Consider the following 21956-nt stretch of genomic DNA (forward strand, 5'->3'; position numbering starts at 1 on the left):
CTCTGTCTTTTTTTGAGAGTTCTGCTGCTCTAGAATTTGTTTAGAGTCATTTGTTACAGATATCTGAAGAGGTCTGGGGGAGAGCTCAGGGAAGTCACTGCTTTTACTTCACCATCTTGGCTCTGCCCCCTTCAGTCAGCTCTTGTCGCCATATTTTTGGAAGGACATTAACAAACTAAACAAGAACATGTCTAGAAAAAAGGTAACTTAGAATTCCAATGGGGACTGAAAATCTTGCTAAATTAGTACTGATAGAAAGATTTGAGGACATTTGATGTGGAGGAGAGATTAGAGTGTGGGAGGATTTTTTAAAAAAATTTTATTAATATATTTTGATTTATCAACAATCACTTCCATATGCTTTTGAGTTGAAAATCTTTGTCCCCCTTCCTCCCCTCCATCCTCCACAAGACAGCACACAATCTGATATAGGCAATACATTTACATTCCTATTAAATGTATTTTCACATTAGTGAAGTTGTAAATAAAAATTAAAACCAGTAGGAGGAACCATCAGAAAGATGAAACAAAACTCAACAGAAAGTAAAAATAAGTGATAGCGATTCGACTTCCATAGTTCTTTCTTTGGATGTGGACAGCATTTTCCATCCCGAGGCCTCTGGAGATGTCTTAGATCTTGTAATGCTGAGAAGGGTTCAGTTTAACAATATTAGTCATCACGTAACGTGGCTGTTATTGTGTACAAAGTCCTCTTGGTTCTCCTCATTTCACTCAGCATCAGACCATATAAGTCTTTCCAGGTTTTTCTGAAGTCAGCCTGTTCATCATTTCTTATAGCACAATAGGTATTCCATTACATTCATATACCACAACTTGCTCAGCCATTCCCCAATTGATGGGCATCCTCTCAATTTCCAATTCTTTGCCACCACAAAAAGAGCTGCTATGAATATTTTGTACGTGGGTCCTTTTCCCATTTGTTTGATCTCTTTGGGATATAGCCCTAGAAGTGCTATTGCTGGATCAAAGGGTATGCACATTTTTGTAGCCCTTTGGACATAGTTCCAAATTGTTCTCCAAAATGGTTGGATCATTTCACAACGCCACCAACAATGCATTGGTGTTCCAATTTTCCCACATCTTCTCCAACATTTATCATTTTCCTGTTTTGTCATGTTGGCCAATCTGATAGGTGTGATGTGGTACCTCAGAGTTGTTTTGATTTGCATTTCTCTAATCAATAACGATTTAGAGCATTTTTTCATATGACTATAGATGGCTTTAATTTCTTCATCTGAGAACTGTCTGTTCATATCCTTTGACCATTTATCAATTGGGGAATGGCTTGTGTTCTTATAAATTTGTCTTAATTCTCTATATATTTTAGAAATGAGGCCTTTATCAGAGAGACTGGTTGTAAAAATTCTTTCCCAATTTTCTACCTTCCTTCTAATCTTAGTTGCATTGGCTTTGTTTGTGCAAAAACTTTTCAATTTAATGTAATCAAAATTATCCATTTTGCTTTTCATAATGTTCTCTATCTCCTGTTTGGTCATGAATTCTTCTGTTCTCCATAGATCTGATAGGTAAACTATTCCTTGTTCTCCCAGTTTACTTATGGTATCAGCCTTTATATCTAAGTCATGAACCCATTTTGACTTTATTTTGGTATATGGTGTGAGATTTGGGTCTATGCCTAGTTTCTGTCATACTCTTTTCCAGTTTTCCCAACAGAAAGCTGGGGTCTTTGGGTTTAGCAAAGAATAGATTACTATAGTCACTGACTACTGTGTCTTGCATATTTAACCTATTCCACTGATCCACCTCCCTATTTCTTAGCCAGTACCAAGCAGTTTTGATGATTGCTGCTTTATAATACAATTTAAGATCTGGAATTGCTAGGCCACCTTCCCCTGCATTTCTTTTCATTAGTTCCTTTGATATTCTGGACCTTTTGTTTTTCCAAATGAATGTTATTATTTTTTCTAACTCTATAAAATAATTTTTTGGTAGTTTGATTGGTATGGCACTGAATAAGTAAATTAGCTTAGGTAGGATTGTCATTTTTATTATATTAGCTCGGCCTACCCATGAGCAACTGATGTTTTTCCAATTATTTAGATCTGATTTTATTTGTGTGAAAAGTGTTTTGTAATTGTGTTCATAGAGTTCCTGGGTTTCTTTGGGAGGTAGACTCCTAAATATTTTATAATGTCTACAGTAAGTTTAAATGGGATTTCTCTTTCTATCTCTTGCTGTTGGGCTTTGTTGGTAATATATAGAAATGCTGATGATTTATGTGGGTTTATTTTATAGCCTGCAACTTTGCTAAAGTTGTTTATTATTTCAAGTAGTTTTTTACTTGATTCTCTAGGATTCTCTAAGTATATCATCATGTCATCTGCAAAGAGTGATAGCTTTGTTTCTTCTTTGCCTATTCTAATGCCTTCAATTTCTTTTTCTTCTCTTATTGCTAAAGCTAACGTTTCCAGTACAATATTGAATAACAGTGGTGATAATGGACATCCTTGTTTCACCCTATCTTATTGGAAATGCTTCTAGCCTGTCCCCATTACATATAATGCTTGCTGAAGGTTTTAGATATATGCTATTTATTATTTTAAGGAAGACTCCATTTATACCTATGCTTTCTAGTGTTTTTAATAGGAATGGGTGTTGTATTTTATCAAAAGCTTTTTCTGCATCTATTGAGATGATCATGTGGTTTCTGTTGGTTTTGTGTTGATATGCTCAATGATGCTGATAGTTTTCCTAATATTGAACCAACCCTGCATTCCTGGTATAAATCCTACCTGGTCATAGTGTATTATTCTTGTGATAAGTTGCTGCAATCTTTGCTAGTATTTTATTTAAAATTTTTGCATCTATATTCATTAGAGAAATTGGTCTATAATTTTCTTTCTCTATTTTGACTCTTCCTGGTTTAGGTATCAGCACCATATTTGTATCATAAAAAGAATTTGGTAAGACTCCTTCTTCACCTATTTTCCCAAATAGTCTATATAGTACTGGAATTAATTGTTCTTTAAATGTTTGATAGAATTGCATGTAAATCCATCTGGCCCTGGAGATTTTTTCCTAGGGAGTTCATCAATGGCTTGTTCAATTTCTTTTTCTGAGATGGGGTTATTTAAGTATTTTACTTCCTCTTCTGTTACTCTGGGCAATTTATATTTTTGTAAATATGTATCCATTTCACTAAGATTGTCAAATTTGTTGGCATATAGTTGGGCAAAATAATTCCTAATTATTGTTTTAATTTCCTCTTCCTTGGTGGTAGCTTCACCCTTTTCATTCTTGATACTAGTAATTTGGTTTTCTTCTTTCTTTTTTAATTAAATTAACCAAAGGTTTATCTTTTATTGGTTTTTTTCATAAAACCAGCTCTTAGTTATATTTTTAGTTCAATGGTTTTCTTAATTTCAATTTTATTAATTTTTCCTTTGGTTTTCATTCTTTTTCTAGTTTTTTTTAGTTGTATGCCCAATTCATCAATCTCTTTTTCCATTTTATTTATGTAAGCATTTAGAGATATAAAACTTCCCCTAAGAACTGCTTTTGCTGCATCCCATAAGTTTTGGTATGTTGTCTCATTATTGTCATTCTCTTGAATGAAATTGATTGTTTCTGTGATTTGTTGTTTGACTCAATCAGTATTTTTAAATTTTTTTTTGTTTTTGTTTTTATTTATAGTTTTCAGCATTTACTCCCACAAGTTTTTCAGTTCCAAATTTCTCACCCTTCTCCCCACCCCAAGATGGTATGCATTCTGAATACCCCTTCCCCTAGTCTGCCTTCTCTTCTGTCTCTCCCCCCTCCCTTCTCTTATCCCCTTCCCCTTCTATTTTCCTGTAGAGCAGGATAGACTTCTGTACACCATTTCCTGTATTACTTATTTTCCAGTTGCATGTGAAAACATTTTTTTTAAAAGACATGTGTTTTTAAAACTTTGAGTTCCAAATTTTCTCCCTTCCTCCCTCCCCACCCACCCTCATTGAAAAGGCAAGCAACTCAATATAGATTGTACATGTGCAATTATGCAAAACATTTCCATAGTAGACATGTTGTTAAAAACTAACTGTTTCCCTTAATCCTCTCCTGCCCTCCCATTTATTCTATTCTTTCTTTTGACCCTGTCCGTCCTCAGAAGTATTTGCTTCTGATTACCCTCTTTCCCAGTCTGCCCTGCTCTCTTGTCCCCTTCTTCCCCTATTTTCCTGTAGGGTAAGACATGTCCATACCCAATTCAATGTGTATGTTATTCTCTCCTTAAGCCAAATCCTATGAGAATAAGATTCACTCATTCCCTCTCACCTTCCCCTGTTTTCCCTCCACTGTGACTTTTCTTTTCTGTTTTTTTTTTTTGAGATAATTTACCCCATTCTACCTCTCCCTTTCTTCTCCCAGTATTATCCTCTCTCATCCCTTAATTTTATTCTCCAGATATGACCCCTTAATCTTCAACTCACCCTGTGCCCTCTATCTATCTATCTATATATACATATATATAATTTTTTTCCTCCAACTACCCTAATACTGACAGAGATCTCAAGAGTTACAAATATCATCTTTCCATGCAGGAATTTAAACAGTTCAATCTTAATAAGTCTCTTATGATTTCTTTTTCCTTTTTACCTCTTCATGTTCCACTTGAGTCCTGTATTTGAAAGTCAAATTTTCTATTCAGCTCTGGTCTTTTCATCAGAATGCTTGAAAGTCCTCTATTTCACTGAATGACCATTTTTTCCCCTGAAGGATTATACTCAGTTTTGCTGGGTAGGTGATTCTTGGTTGTAATCCTATCTCCTTTACCCTCCAGAATATTATATTCCATGCCCTGCAGTCCTTTAATATAGATGCTGCTGAATCTTGTTTTATCGTGATTGTGTTTCCACAGTACTTGAATTGTTTCCTTCTGGCAGCTTGTAATATTTTCTCCTTGACCTGGGAACTCTGCAATTTGGCTGTAATATTCCTAGGAGTTTTCCTTTGGGGATCTTTCAGGAGGAGATCTGTGGATTCTTTCAATTTCTATTTTGCCCTCTGGTTCTACTATATCAGGGCAGTTTTCCTTGATAATTTCTTGAAAGATGATATCTAGGCTCTTTTTTTGATCATGGCTTTCAGATAGTCCAATAATTTTTAAATTCTCTCTCCTGGATTTATTTTCCAGGTCAGTTGTTTTTCCAATGAGATATTTCACATTGTTTTCTAATTTTTCATTCTTTTGGATTTATTCTCTACTGTGTGGTGATTTCTCATAAAGTCACTATCTTCCAATTGTTCTATTCTAATTTTTGAAGTATTTTCTTCAGTAATCTTTTGTACTTCCTTTTCCATCTGGCCAATTTTTCTTTTTAGGGCATTTTTCTCCTCATTGGCTTTTTGGACCTCTTTTGCTATTTGGGTTAGGCTATTTTTTAATGTGTTATTTTCTTCAGTATTTTTTTGGGTCTCCTTTAGCAAGCTGTTGACTTGTTTTTCATGATTTTCTCGCATCACTTTCATTTGTCTTCCCAGTTTTTCCTCTACTTCCCTACTACTTCTCAAAATCCCTTTTGAGCTCTTCCAAGGCCTGGGACTGATCCATATTTTTGTTGGAGGCTTTGGATGGAAGAGCCTTGACTTTGTTGTCTTCTTCTGGTTGTATATTTTGATCTTCTTTGTCACCAAAGTAAGATTCTATGGTCTGACTCTTTTTGCACTGCTTGCTCATAATCCCAGCCAATTACTTGAGTTTTAAACTCCTTGTTAAGGTAAGAGTCTGCTTCCAATGTGGAGAATGTATTGTCTCAAGCTTCAAGGGTTTGTATAGCTGTTTTCAGAGATAGTTGTAGGGACCTGTAAATTTTCAGTTCTTCCAAGGTGGTGTGATAAGGGGCGAGGTGTTTACTCCTTTCCTGGCCTGTGACCACAAGTATTCTTTTCTGTCCTGTAACTGTGAGGAACAGTTCTGTTCCAGAGCCAGTCCAAGTTCCAGCATGCGAGCGCTCCTTCTCACCCTAGCACTGCCGCCCAGAACTGTGACCCAGGTCCAAACACAGGCAAAGCAAGAGATCCCTGCAGGCACTCTCTGATCAGCCACTGGATTCCCCCTCAGTCTGTGGGCCATAAGATTGTGAAGCAACTGCGCACGAAATTTGTTTCACTCTGCCTTTTTGTGGGTTCTGCTGCTTTAGAATTTGTTTAGAGCCATTTTTTATGAGTATATGGAGGGGTTTGGCCGAGAGCTCAAGAAAGTGACTGATTTCACTCTGCCATCTTGGCTCCGCCCCCTTCCTCAGTACATTTTCTATGATCAGATTGATCCACATATTTGGATCCATGTTACCCACTTGATTAGAATTTTTTTTTAATCATTACATCAAGGTCAACTAATATCCACCCTGTTTATGTATACTCCTTTAACATGGTGTAATAACAATACAGTTCTGAAGGATTGCGAATGTCATATTCCCTTGTAGGTGTTTAAACAGGCGCGCCTCCCCCGCCCCACAACATATTGTATCTTTCTGTCCCATTTACCTTTTTATGTCTTTCTTGAGTCCTGTACTTGAAGATGAAATTTTTTGTTGAGCTCTGGTCTTTTTATCAGGAAAGTTTGGAAGTCTCCTATTTTGTTGAATATCCATCTCCTCTCTTGAAAAATGATGCTCGCTTTTGCTGGGTAATTGATCCTTGGCTGCATTCCAAGCTCCTTTGCCTTAGGAATATCATGTTCCATGCCCTGGTCTTTTAATGTAGAAGCTGCAAGGTCCTGTGTAATCCTGACTGTGGTTCCATGATATTTAAATTGTTTCTTTCTGGCTGCTTGCCACACCTTCTGTTTCATCTGGTAATTTTGGAATTTTGCTATTATTTCCTTGGCATTGTCAATTTGGGATCTCTTTCAGGTGGTGATTTGGTGGATTCTTTCTATGGTTATTTTCCCTTCTGGTTCTAGGACTTTTGGGCAGTTTTCCTTTATGATTTCCTGAAAGATACTGTCCAGGCTCTTTTTTTCATCATGATTTTCAGGTAGTCCAATAATTTTTAAATTGTCTCTCCTGATGATTTTCCAGGTCTTGTTTTACTGATGAGGTATTTTACGTTTTCATCTATTTTTTTCATTTTTTTGTTTCTGTTTGACTGATTCTTTCTCTCTCATAGAGACATTAGTTTCCATTTGTCCAATTCTAGTTTTTAACAGATTGTTTTCTTCTGTTAGTTTTTGTACTTCCTTCTTCAATTGGCCAATTGTGTTTTTTAGGGACTTGTTTTCTTCAGTGTACTCTTCTGTTAGTTTTTGTCCTTCCTTCTTTGGCCAATTGTGTTTTTTAGGGACTTGTTTTCTTCAGTGTATTTTTTTTTTCAATTGGCCAATTGTATTTTTGAAGGACTCTTCTGTCTCTCTCATTTGAGTATTAAAATCCTCTTTGAGATCTTCTAAGAAGGTTTTTTGGCCTTTAGACCAGTTCATATTCCCTTGTTGTTGCAGAGGTGGGTTTGTTGACAATGTTGTCCTCTTCAGAATATCTATCTTGATCTTAACTCTTCTCATAATATGAATGTATGGTACATTTCTTTTTACTCATGGTGTTTCTTTATTCCCTGGCCTTTAAGGAGATTGAGCTCTCCTGCTGGGGAACAGAGGGTACTGACCCAAGCTTCTTGTGTTAGGAACCTAGATCTTGGTCACTGGCTTTGCGTGCTGGGGCCTCTTATGTTGGCAATTGGAGGCTGTAGATTTATGGCAGCTCACCTTGCGTTGGGCTGGAATCAGCAAGGCTGGCACTTTCAGGCAATTCTAGGTTGCCTGCTTTTCCTTTCCTTTAGCTTTCTTCAGCTCCTTTGAGATGGATGCTGCAGGGTGTTTAAGTGCCTGGGGCCCCGTGCAGTGTTGTCTCCGTAGTTTCTGCTAATGCACTGTGAGATTCCTTTGCAGTAGAGTGGCAAGGCGCCTGGTGGTTTTCTGAGCTGGCTTCCACTGGTGTCTTCCCCCCCCTCCAGGTGTTGGTGTTTGCTTGTTCTACCACCTGAGCTTCAGGATTTCTTCACAATTGGAGGCTGCAGGACTCCGACAGCTCACCTGGTGTTGGGCTGGAACCAGCAAGGCCAGGGCTTTAGGAAGCCTTTAGGTTGTTTTCTTAACCTCCTTTCAGATGAATGGTGCAGGGTACTTATCCGCCTGGGGCCCCTTGTAGTTCTGCCTCCGTTATTTTTGCTGAGGCACTGGCAGACCCATTTGCTGGGCTGCTCAACTGCTGCTCCCTGTCTTTCTTCTAGTTCAGATGTTCCAGTGTTTTTTTCTGGGGTGATATTTTCTGGTTTTCAGAGGTTGATAGGGGACAGAGTGAGAGTGACTACCTTTCCACTGCACCATCTTGGCTCCTGGAAGAGGAACTGGGAAAATGTTAATATAAGGGTGGGATTGATTGATTTGCTAAATCAAGTCACCTTATCCTACTTAAAGTAAGTTATAAGATGCAGAGTCAATCAGACATAGATTTTATAGTAGGTATGAAAATTCCTTCTATCTAGAGTATCTTTTCACAAGATTAGTGTTTGGATAAGACAAGGAATCTTAGTCAAACCCCAGAGGTCGCATATTAATTATCAGGCTATTTTGGAAGCAGTCTTTGTGAGTTTGGAGCAAGTGTGACATTCCATACCCCAAGAACCCAAACGTAAAGCCTCCGTGAAATAATGCCTGACTTGAACTCACTGAGTACTTCCTCTCCCACTGCACACCATGAAATCAAGATTGCACTAACCAAGCAGACCAAGGGGTTTGCAGAAAAAAGCAACCTGACACTCTGACCTCTCCTTCCTTTCTATAGAACCGTGGAGTTCCATACTCCAAATTGCAGAAATTTCCTGAGGCCACATAGCCACCATGGTGGCAGTCTTCTGTGCTCCAGCAGAGCTCCACAGGAGAATGAAAGAGGGAATGGGGAAGGACACATCAGGGCTTATAATAGAATTCAGTCCTCACAGCCTCTCCACCCCACATACCCCAAGCCATTAAGACTGTTCGTTGAGAATAAACCCTCAAACCTAAAATGATTTTTAGAAAGAAATTTGTTAATTCAGGTTGGCATAGGAGAAATCTAGAAGGAGGTGTGGCTCCCCTCAAATCTGTTAAATCTCACATTAGATAGATTTCTAACAATGGTATAAGCACACAAACTGGTACACATAGGCATGTTGCTTGAGATGTATTATCAGCAAGAATAAACATTCAAAACGGTTTGGACAAAGCCAAAACTCAAGTTATTAAGCACGCCCAAAATGCAAGTATTTTGGGTGGACTGGAAACTTGAGTGAACCCAAAACAAGACCTGGGTGGGGTTCAAGCATATATACCTTGCAACAGTCTCTCTGGTTGTCATGGGAGAGTCTCTGGGATCTGTACAATCCCCTTGTCACATTTTTTATTAAACAATATCTAACGCCATAAAGCTAGCTTCAAACAATATTAATAAATAACATAGTATTTTCCTCACAAGACCTAAATTCCAAATTATAGAAATTTGCCTACGCTTCGGCAGCTCTCTGTACTTCTGGGCCAAAGAACTGAAGAGCAGAGAGAACAGGGCAGGATACCATGTGTGGAGGTCTATGTAGTACTACACGAATCCTGAAGGAAAGAGCTCTCAGCATCCATGCAGGGACTGTTTGTCCACCCAAAAGTGACTTGAGACAAAGACCTAGGCTGGTGAATTGCCTAGTATGTGAGAAAGTTTGAGCCCTAGCCCCAGGTGAATCACAATCAGCTGGGAGAGAATAAGAAAGTTGATAATAAGAGGAGAAGCCTGAAGTTAACTAAAGATTTTGTGAGGCAGAAAACTGACAGAAGTGGAGCATAAGCAGGTGAATCAAAAGGGAAGATTTTAGTAACAAAAGGAAATATGGCCTTCAGATGTAGTAAACAAGTCGAAGCATCTCTCAATAAATACTACAAGACAAAGGAAAATGTTCCAACACCTAATGAAGCAGAGGAGCTAAGTGGAATTTAAGTGGCAGCGTGGATGGAACCAGCTAAGATGGCAGAGTTGGAAGAAGTAGTTCAATCCCACAGCTACTCCACAAAGGTCTAAAAAACACATCAGCAAAAAAAATAATAGGAAGTCATTTTTCCAGTCCAAGTTGGCATAAGGAAATAGAGGACAAATAGTATTGAGTTAGGAACAGTGTCACAGAGCCTTCCAAAATGGAACTGAAAGAAGGGACTTTGCTCCAACAGGAGTATGTACGAATTGGAAACTCTGTCACTTACATCCCAAAACTGGGTCACAAATCCAGTGAGGACTGAGGAAGGGACCTGTGCATGGTGGTGGGAGTCTGGAGTAAAGAGTGGTCATGGGTCCCAGGCTATTTACTGAGCAGGAAACAAGTACACAAGTAAACAGCAGCTGTATGGCTCTTACTCTGGAAGTAGAGCAGCCCCCATATTCAGCCTCTAGCGTATTCTGAAGCCTATAGCAGAATAACCTGAGTAGGACTCCAGACCAAAAGGAAGATGGCAGTTTGGGTCATTATGATCTGTATACTTTCCAGCTGGCTAACAGTGGCGGAATCAAGTAATAGTTTACTGGAGCTCTAGCTCGAAGTTGGAAAGCTTAACCCCCCCTCCCATTTGGGTATCATTGGAAGAGGATGAGCCTCTAAAGGCTACCCCCTCCTTATCATAAAACATTTGGAAATGCTTGCTCACTGGATGAAATGTTTTCCACCCTAAAAAAGGCCTTTCTTTTAAGTGCTTCCAAGTCTTTTAAACACAGTTGTGCTGCTCATCCTTCAGATGGTTACTTGCAGAGCTCAGACCAAGACAGTGTACTGAAAACTTGCAAATCTTCAACCTCAATTGTCCCTGAGATCTTTAAGTAACACAATTTTTAATACCCTAAGAGAGCAACATGAGGACCCAACTGGACACAAAGTCAGTAAATAAGACTGGAAGAATGACCAAACAAGCAAATCATGCTATCCAAAAGAGCTTTATGGCGCCTAGGATCCTCAAGATGCAGACCCAAAGAAAGAGAATCACTCCAAAATAGCTCTAAGCAGAGCCTCAAAGGGAAACACAGCTTGGACACAGGTTCAACTCAGATTCCTAGAAAAAATCATGCAAGAGGGGTTTTTTAAAGTTTTAAATATTATAAATGAAAAGAGAGCACTGGAAGAAAGCACTGGGTAAAAATGAGAGTGCTAGAGGGAAATGAGAATGTTGAAGGAAAGAATTGGAAAGGAAATTGGCTGCACAGGAGTATGAGCAGGATGCTGGAGCTGGGCTCCTCTTTATACCAGTGAGGGAAGGAGAGAGGAAGTGACCACCTTCTGCTTCCTGCTCTCAGCTTCCCTTGTGGGAGGGTGACCCCACTGAAGGATGAGTAGGCCAATGTGTCAGCCATCCCAGGAGCTGCCATGGGCTCCAGCTGTAGTTTTGGCGAGGAGTCATGGCTGCTGCTATTGCCTGCTGTGCAGGTGCTGCTTTCCCTTCATGTGGCTCCTAGGCAAGACGAATCTCCCAGTAACTGTGTTACAGACATTTTTTCTTACGGTTTTGGAAATGAGTCTAAGATGCATACTTCTGTCATCAGACTTAGTGATTAAAAAGACTGATCTGTGGAGGACAGCTGCTCAGTGGATTAGCAGGTTCAAGTGTAATGAATGCAGCTCCATTCTTCTGTACTACATGGCTTTCTGCAAATAAATCAGCCGCTGCTTCAGAGTTCTTCCATACTCAGTTACTCAGGTGGGGCCTTTGCATTTCTAATTGGACCACAAGTTATACCATCTCTTATTAATACATCACATCTACTTGAGTCAGAAAGTAACAGCATCCATATTAAGGATCATGTAGAGATGGTATTATGTGCAGAATCTGGAATTGTGTGCCTGATGCTGTTTGTAGCACTTGCCTGTTTCCCACCACAGCCTCCATTTTCTCCTAGCATGGCTGCAGCAAGCCAGGGGCTAAGCTACAGACTGAGTTTCTGAAAGCTCTTAAGCAGTTTGAGTTTTCCGATGATAGCTTTAGCCTATGCCATGCTCTCCTGTGTACTTCTTGGATAGTCTGAGTTCTGGATTTAATTTTAACACCAGTTCATGTCAGCCAAGTAGAAAGCTGGGTTCGATTTTGGTCAATAGATATAATGTTGTAATAGCTATTACAAGTTTTGCAGATTTCGTCAGAGGCATGCTGAAGCTAATCCTTCAGTTACTCTTTTCTGGAGCTAAACCATTTGGTTCACGCTGACCTACTTGAACAGCGTTACTCACCTGCCTTTAGTGAATTATATGTCTACTGTATTCTGCTGAGAGTATTCTTAAATAGCAACATACCTATCATCTTTGAACATTTTTGTGGAAGCTCTCTTTCCAGTTCCAGAAGGAACTACTTTGGAATTGTTACCTTTTTAAAGTAATATTTTCATGGGAATGCTTTTTTTTTTCATATTTTATCATACAAAGTTGTTTTGGTTCAACTGGTGCCTTCCTGAGTCCTGTTTGCTCAGTCTGCTCTTCATTTTGTGCTTCAGGGAATCCTATGATAGACTTTACCTTGATGTTGTTTTAGTTTGATAGCACAGACTAAGAGGGATTTATGGAGCCTTGCCCCCTCCCCCCCAACAGCATATCAGACATTTGCTTGGCATTGCACAAGTAAAAGAGAGAAAAGAGAAAAGACTTAACTTTCAGAGGTTTTATTAGGGTATGGATTCTTATTTTTTTAATGCTTATTTAGTTGATATTAGGTAACAATACTGAAGGACTTGAGTGGCAATAGATGATCAGTGTTTATTTTCTACCAGTGCTAAACTACTGAGTGATTAAATGAAGTTATGAGGAGAAACCAAAGGAAATAATGGCTCGGCTGTAGGTACTATCAAAGGATTCCTTCTGTGAGTCACTGATCAGATTAAGGAAATAACGCAAGTAACTTTTTTAGAAGTTTAAAACATGTACCAGATTTCAATATAAATTGCCAATAAATATGCAAATTACAGTAATGAACTAATTAATACCTTTTTTTCTTTTTCCTAATAAAACCATTTCTTATTTAAAAAAGGAAGAACGAGAATTGACAGCTTGGTAGAAGAGGTACAAAACCTTGCCCTGTTTAAACAACAGACTCCTTGAAAATTAGAATGGACCAAGTATAAGTTAATACCTCCATGAGACAGTAAGAAATATTAAAACGAAGCCAAAAGGCTAAAAAAAATAGAAGCAAATGTAAGATCTCATGTTAAAATTTAAAAAAAAAAAAGTTGACCTGAAAAACACATCCTGGAGAGATAATTTAAAAATCGTTGAACTATTGGAAAGCCATGCCCAAAATTTAAAACAAAACAAAATAAAAGAGTCTAAAAATAAGTATACAGGAATAAGATGGAGGGAAATACATATTTAATAATCATAGTTGTATATATGAATGAGATGATCTCACTCATAAGACAGAATAGAAGAATGGATTAGAAAGCAGAATTAAATAATGTAGTACTTACAAGAAGCACACTTGAAACATAAAGATTCAATCAGAGTTAAAATAGGGGGCTTGAGCAAACTCTGTGATGCTTCAGCTGAAGTGAAAAAAGGTAAGGGTGTCAATCATGATTTCAGACAAGGCAACAACAAAAATAGACTTAATTCAAAGGAAACTGCATTTTGCTGCAAGGTTCCATAGGCAGTGAATGTAGTAACCATATACGTTGAATGACATAAAGAAAGGAAACATTAAATGAGTTAGGGAAAAATAAGCAGTAAGTTGGAAGGACAATGGTAGAGAAAGAAAATAAAAGTGGTTTTTCAAAATTATCTGTTTATTAATAAAATGTGTGAAGCTTTGAAAAAAGTGGTAAAGGAAAAATTAGGGAAAAAATGAGAGTGATGCAAGAAAATTATGAAAAGAAAATTAACAACTTGTCAAAAGAGGCAAAAAAAATACTGAAGAAAATATCTTAAAAAACAAAATTGGCCTAATGGTAAAAGAAAAACAAATTCATTGAAGAGGAGAATTCTTTAAAAGCAGAATTGGCCAAATAGAAAAAAATCTCAGTGAAGAAAAAAAAAAGCTAGGCATTGTTTTTCTTTTTTCAAAGGATCTGTTAAGATCTCATTTATTTCTGTTAATTATTAATCGATCAATTAATTATTAATTTATTATTTCTCTTGGTTTTTCAAATATTTAAGTCAAATACTTATGCAAAATGTCTCACAAAGAAAGAACTAATGCAAAAGCATGAAATATGACATTATCTATATTTCGGCTTATCCACTAAAACTCAAAATAAGGATCTTTCTGTTTTAATGTGTCACAGACATGAAAATTTAAGGTTATTTTTGTTGCAAGGAATATGGTAAGATTTGGTTTTATTTCTACATTTTCTGAAAAATCCCATGTTTATGAGATTATGAGACTATTAAAATATCTGATACTCTAGTGAGAACTTTCAGTGTTGTTAAGCAGAGTTTTCCTTAAACCTAGCTGACGTTCCTGTTATGTTTGGTTTAACATATGATTTCCGTCATTAAATTACTAGTCAGGTGGAGCAGACTCACACTTCCTTTGTGCTGTAAACATGCATTTACAGCACAGATTACTCTTTTTTTTTGTCAGGACTTGTTGTAGTCTCAGGCTTATTTAAGCTGGTCACCTGGTACTTTTGATCTGACACTGGAAAGGAAGAGACACTAGTTGTTCATTCAGCAGTTAACAGAAGTACATTTACTAACCATGGCATGGAAAAGATACTCAAAAAGATGCACTTTACTTGGGTAGATCGGGCTCCTTCATCTTAACACATATTTACAGGGTAAAGTATGATGCTTTTGGGTTCTGGGTGAATTGGTGAGGCCCCAAAAGCTCTCTCAACAGTGACGGAATTTGAGCCTTAGCTAATAGGTCAAATTCTTAACTCTAAGAAAAGAACTAGCCAGGTGTATGTTGAAGGAGGAAAAGGAGGAAGCTGGAAGGTATCAATCCTATCACAAGACAATTTAAGACTTTTAGCTATGCAGATGACTTAAGGTGATATTTAATTTAAAATGTATGAACATTTCAAACTTCTAAGGAGGCTTTGTAATGTTTTTCAATCCTACATTCTTCTTTACCTTCCTTTTCTATTTTTCTAGTCTGAAAATGTAGTACCGGAAATCTTGAGATGTCTTTCATCTGAGGAAATACTTTTAAAGTGATGTTAAATTATTGAAAAATTTCTTAAGAATCTACAGTTTCACTTAGTAGCACATTTTATTCTGGGTGGCAGCTTGTGCTTTTGACTTTAACATTGTTTAATAATTTTATTTTTAGTTAACATTTGAGATTACAAAAAAATCGATAATCCTGTTTTTTCCTTCAAGGTTGTCAGTGCATTTTACCAGTATTCATTAAGTGTACCAATGAAGTTGAAGAGCATTGAGATAGAGAGTAGTAAGCTTTTAATAAATATTTATTTTTTGAATGAAATGTCAGTAACAGAGATGGGAAATGAACAAAGGGAGCCCCAAACTTTTGACCTAATTTTATGTTAACAGCATTTCGTGATATTCTGTATATTCTAAATAACCATTAGATACTTAATATCATAATTTCTAAGTAGTATTGGTATATATTCATGCATATTTGTGTGTGAAATAGGAATATCACAATCTCACTTGGATATTTTGATGACAAGTAGATTTTGGATGGCAAGGAAAACCTTGGCATCAGTTAGACAGCAAGATCTTTCTGAAAGGAGATTAATGTTAATTAAAGTGGCATCTGAGAAACTTCTGCATATGGTAGCAGCCAAGCCAAGTACACAGTTATTTTTAGAGTATTCTGTTCCAAACATGACTTAGGAAGATGAATCAATAGTCTGGCTTCTTAAGACAGTCACTGAACAGATTGGTTCACATCTTTAGAGGCAGTGAATGCTTTGAAAGCATATCACTGCCCAAGCCAAGGACATCTAAGAATTTTTTTTTAAAGATTCCATTCAATATTACCTATTCTGAAGGGGGAAAAATGTGTCAGAGATTTTAAAAATATGGTCAGCCTCACCTTTGGAATGAATTCGCTGTATGTGATTGCATAATTTACTTTCATATTGGTAGGCCCAGGATTAGTTAAAAAAAAAAAAAGATATGGAGTGTACATGTTGTTAACAGGATTTTTACTCAGCCTGTCTCTAACCTGAGAATGAGGAAACTGCAGGCCAGAGACAAAGTGCCAGTAATCAGGTAGCCCTTTAATTAATTAGTTTCATTATGGGGAACAGATTTGCAAATTGGGGGATTGAATTTCACCTTGCTGAAGTGAAGAAAGAGATTATATATGTAAATCACAAATGGGAAGGAAAGAAGGAATGTGGATTACAAACAATCATTTAGTGCTTTTCTAGGAGAAACCTGTTAAGTCTCACTGTAGAACAATTCTGGAGTCAAGTCTTTGGGGGTTGTGACCACTTCCCTAAAATATCCCAGAGTTCTGGGATGGGAACAGGTTCTAAAATCTTTGATTCATTTCACTTAAGATCCAGTGATTGTGAACCTTGTTAGAGTTTTGATCAATCAGTTTAAGCTGCATTGTGAGCTCTGACTCTCAAGCCAGAGATACAGCTCTTGAGAAAACTGAATTGTTAGTATATTCCTTACACATATCATATTGAGTAATATGAAAATTATAAATTCCTTTTTTAATGTAAAGGAATTTTATATTATCTTATGCAAGCTTTTAAAGTTCATTTTCTTTACAGAATCAAATGCTTTTTCATGATCAGTAAATATATATTCCATGAAACTTAGTCAATTGTATGATGGTGATTGATCAGCTCTAAGTATAATTGTTTCAGAAAGCCTGTATATTCCTTTCTCATAGTTGTATAAATGATGCCCTCAATATGAGTATAGATTTATAAAGATTTTGTTGAGATGAGGAAATAGTTATATAGATTAGGAGTTAATGATTGTTTTTTAGGGTATTGATTTTCCAAGTTATTCATTATCTTTGTGTTTAAGATCTTATGAGAAGTCTCTCAGTGCTTTCAGAATCATGTGACTCCTTTCAGCATGGATTTCCTTTGTGTATACTCAATTTGGTTCAGCTATTATTTTTACTTTAAATTTCTTTTTTTGGTTTTGTTTTTGTTTTTTTAAATTAATTTATTTTTAGTTTTCAACATTCACTTCCATAAGCTTTTGAGTTTTAAATTTTCTACTTCTCCCTCCCTCCCCAAGATGGTGTACAATATAATATAGGCTCTACATATACATTCCTATTAAACGTGTTTTCACATTAGTCATGTTGTAAGGAAGAATTAGAGTCAATAGGAGGAACCACAAGAAAGAAGAAACAAAACAAAAAAGAAGAGGAAAAAAAAAGAGCAAATAGTATGCCTCAATCTGCATTGAAACTCCATAGTTCTTTCCCTGAATGTGGGTAGCATTTTACATCATGAGACTTTTGGAGATACCTTAGATCCTTGCATTGCTGAGAAGAGCCAAGTCTTTCAAAGTTAGTCATTGCACAATGTGGCTGTTACTGTGTACAATTTCTCCTAGTTCTGCTCACTTCACTCAGCTTTAGTCCATACAAGTCTTTCCAGGTTTTTCTGAAATCCCCTCGTTCATTGTTTCTAATAGCACAATAGTATTCCATTACATTCATATACCACAGCTTGTTTAGCCATCCCCCAGTTGATGGGCATCCACTCAGTTTCCAATTCTTTACCACCAGAGAAAGAGCTGCTATAAATATTTTTGTACATATAGGTCCTTTTCCCATTTGTATGATCTCTTTGGGCTATAGCTCTAGAAGTGGTATTGCTGGGTCAAAGGGTACACGGTTTTATAGCCCTTTGTGCGTAGTTCTAAATTGCTCTCCGAAATGGTTGGATCATTTCACAACTCCATCAACAATGCATTAGTGTTCCAATCTTCCCACATCTTCTCCAACATTTATCATTTTCCTATTTTGTCATGTTAGCCAACCTGATAGGTGTGATGTGATACCTTAGAGTTGTTTTGATTTGCATTTCTCTAATCAATAGTGATTTAGAGCATTTTTTCGTATGACTATAGATAGCTTTAATTTCTTCATCTAAAAACTGCCTGTCCATATCCTTTGACCATTTATCAATTGGGGAATAACTTATATTCTTATAAATTTAACTCAGTTCTCTATATATTTTAGAAATGAGGCCCTTATCAAAGACACTGGTTGTAAAAATTCTTTCCCAGTTTTCTGCTTCTCTCCTAATCTTGATTGCATTGGCTTTGTTTGTGCAAAAACCTTTCAATTTAATGTAATCAAAATTATGCGTTTTGTATTTCATAATGTTTTTTATCTCTTGTTTGGTCATAAATTTTTCTGTTCTCCATAAATCTGACAGGTAAACTATTCCTTTCTCTGCCAGTTTGCTTATAATATCAGCCTTTACTTCTAAATTATGTACCCATTTTGACTTTATTTTGGTATATGGTATAAGATTTTAGTCTATGCCTTGTTTTTGCCATACTGTTTTCCAGTTTTCCCAGCAGTTTTTGTCAAATAGTGAGTTCTTATCTCAGAAGCTGGGGTCTTTGGGTTTATCAAACAGTAGATTATGGTAGACATTGACTACTGTGTCTTGTGTACCTAACCTATTCCACTGATCTACCATTCTACAGTACCAATTAGTTTTGATGATTGCTGCTTTATAATACAATTTAAGATCTGATATGGCTAGGCCACCTTCATTAGCATTTCTTTTCATTAGTTCCCTTTATATTCTAGACCTTTTGTTTTTCCAGATGACTCTTGTTATTATTTTTTCTAGCTCTGCAAAATAATTTTTTGGTAGCTTGATTGGTATGGCACTGAATAAGTAAATTAGGTTACGTAAAACCGTCATTTTTATTATATCAGCTCAACCTACCCATGAGCAAGTGATATTTTTCCAATTATTTAGATCTGATTTTATTTGTGTGAAAAGTATTTTGTAATTGTGTTTATATAGTTCCTGTGTTTGTTTTGGCAGGTGGACTCCTAAATATTTTATAATGTCTACAGTAAGTTTAAATGGGATTTCTCTTTCTATCTCTTGCTGTTGGGCTTTGTTGGTAATATATAGAATATATGGGTTTATTTTATATCCTGCAACTTTGCTGAAAGTTATTTATTATTTCAAGTAGTTTTTAACTTGATTCTCTGCGATTCTCTAAGTATATCATCATCATCTGCAAAGACTGAGAGCTTTGTTTCTTTTTTACCTATTCTAATACCTTCAATTCCTTTTTCTTCTCTTATTGCTAAATATCTTAAATTTCTTTAGAAACATTTAAAATTGCTTATAGAGGAGACATGTAGAGAACTGAGTTCAAATGGTTCCACTCTCAGTAGATAGGGAAAGACTGAGGACCATGGGATAGCTAATCCAAAGGAGGACTTGATATTCCTCCTGTATGGGTCTCATCCATGCCACTTCCCTCCCCAGAAGCTCCTGAAGGAGGCAGGAGAGGAGAGGATCCAGGAAAGAAGGAAAAATTAATTTCATTTCTGATGAAGAGGTAACCCATAAAAGAAAGAAAGGTTACTGAATGATGGCAACTGAGGGAGAGTTTGGAAGTTGCAATAGGGAACGAGGAATGTGTTGACTCTTCATCCAGCAAGTTTAAGTGGCAGTGTTAGGGTGGAGACAAGAAAATGGTATGGTAGAATGGTAGAGAATGTCCAGGAATGCCGTGACTTCCAGGAAGAGTTAGGTTTCCATGTATGTATTATCAGAAGAGTTTAAGGATGAAGAAATGTTTGTTCATGTTAGGGTAGGGTTTCTAGAGAGCATGATGAAAAGTGAGGGTAGAGAAAGGTGGGGTATTTGGAGTCACAGATCCTGCCAAAGCCTCTCACTAGATTAGATGCATGACCTTGGACAAGTCAGTTAAGCTCTTAAGGCCTCATTTTCTTCATATGTAAAATGTCATGGATGGGTTTAGATAACCTTGAAGGTCATTGCAGTTCTAAATCTATGCATATGCGTAGGGACTAAAGAGAGCTAGGACTGAGGTGAGTGGATATGTGAGTAGGATCTAGTAGCAGGAATATGATGGCTTCACCTTATTAATGAATCATGATTAGGTGAAAGAGAGATAGGAGTTTGATGAACACTTGTCTGAGGCTCCCAACCTCCATGGTCCTATAATGATGGTAGACTAGCACCACTCTGTTCACTCTCAAACACCAGGAACAAAGTGCTTGAACCAGAAAGATCAGACAGGTATCTGGGTTGAAAAACAAAACAAAAAATTAATGACTAGGTAACCAAGTACCAGAGCAGCTCACATATCCTGTCAGTGAAATATATACTTGGCTTCTGCTAGAACCTAGTGTCTGAGACTCTGGTGTGGCTTAGGTTCAGTATGAAGTCTTATTGCAGGGTGGGGTGCAATTTGATGGCATTGGAGGACTGAGGCACTGGTGTTTTTCTCAAGATGCTTTAGTGAAGCAGGGTGGAGGAGGTATTACCTTGACACTTGGAAGTAGATTTTGGAAGAACAGACCTCTACATCTTGGATTGGTCCTTCAAGTAGAGCCCTACCCTCCAAGATCCAGGAAAAGGAAAGAGAAGGTGATAAGACAAGTTAATATCAACAGAAGCCCCCTGCTACCTGGGCACTTGGTGATAACAGAAACTGTTGTAGTGACATGAGACAGCCTCCATACATGGCTGAATGTTCCATGGCAAAGGGGGTTCCAAACCTAGTCCTTGAATGGGTCTTGGAAATGTAGTCTGACTTGACTGGTAATGGCAGTTTTGTTATTCAGTTCCCTGTAGAATGTAAGCTACCTTCCCAACCACAATATAAGGTCCTTGAGGTCAGGGTCTGTTTCATTTTTATCTTTGCAATCCCAGCATCTAGCACAGTGCCTAGAGTACAGAAAGAACATCATAAATAATAGCTAATATGTATAAAGTGCTGTGTGTACACACATATGTGTAATCAGATTAATATCTGTAAAGTGAAGTGATATCTATCTATACTTATATAGATAGATATCACTTTACAGATATTAATCTGATTCAAACCTCACAACAACCATGTGACAGGCGCTGTTATTATCGTCATTTTATAAATGAAGAAACTGAGGCAGTGAGAGGTTAAGTTACCCAGAGATCACTCAGCTAGTAAGTGCCTCGGTTCAGATTTGAACTTAGGTCTTCCTCTCTCAGGGTTCCATTGTACCACAACTCCACTCGTTAAACTATCTGGGTGTCTAAATGCCTGATTGATTGATTCCAGACAAGTATCCATGGTCTGCTACTATTGAATATGTTCCATTCAACAGCCTGCTCCCATATAGCAAGGGCTGTTGACTCACTTTTGACTTATGGGGAAAAAGGGAAGGAGGTGAGAAAGGAGGGGGAAAAAAATTTAAAACTCAAAAGCTCATGGCAGTAATTTTTGCTAAATTAAAATAAATTAATTAAAAAAAAAAACAAAATGTGATGGGGGGAGGGTTACAGAACCCTAGAGAGTCAACTAACCTCTGTTCACATCAGTTTACTAAGAAATAACTGAAATAATAACTTCAGCAAAGTTGCGGTATATAAAGAAATCCACATAAATTATCTGCTTGTTTTTATATTACCAGCAAAATCCAATAGGAAGAGATAGAAAAAGAAAGTATATTCAAAATAACTATTGAATGTAGAAAATATGTGAGAGTCTATCTATGAAAAAACACAAAGGAACTTGATGAATACAACTACAAAATACTGCTCAAGGAAATAAAATCAAATTTACTAATTGGAAGACTATTAATTGCTCATGAGTAGGCTAAGCTAATATAATAAAAATAACAGTATGGCCATTAGTAATTTGTTTCTTTAGTATTGTATTAATCAAGTTAGTTAAGGATTACTTTATAGAACTAGAAAAATTAAAAAATTCATCTCAGCAAACAAAAGATCAAGAATGTAGAGGCGAAAATGATGGGGGGGGGAGGATGAAGAAGAAGGAAGAGGACCTAG

At 37.0% G+C, this 21956-nt stretch overlaps 1 protein-coding gene and 1 pseudogene across 17 annotated transcripts in view; both read left to right on the forward strand.

Annotated features, from left to right (window-relative positions):
• GPHN (gephyrin) overlaps positions 1–21956 on the forward strand; it is a 789636-nt gene that overhangs the window by 263842 nt on the left and 503838 nt on the right. The window lies entirely within an intron of this gene.
• Positions 11363–12592, forward strand: LOC110220639 (solute carrier family 49 member 4 pseudogene; annotated as a pseudogene).

Source organism: Phascolarctos cinereus, unplaced genomic scaffold (genome assembly GCF_003287225.1).
Source record: "Phascolarctos cinereus isolate Bilbo 61053 unplaced genomic scaffold, phaCin_HiC Scaffold_3;HRSCAF=262, whole genome shotgun sequence".
NCBI lineage: Eukaryota > Metazoa > Chordata > Mammalia > Diprotodontia > Phascolarctidae > Phascolarctos > Phascolarctos cinereus.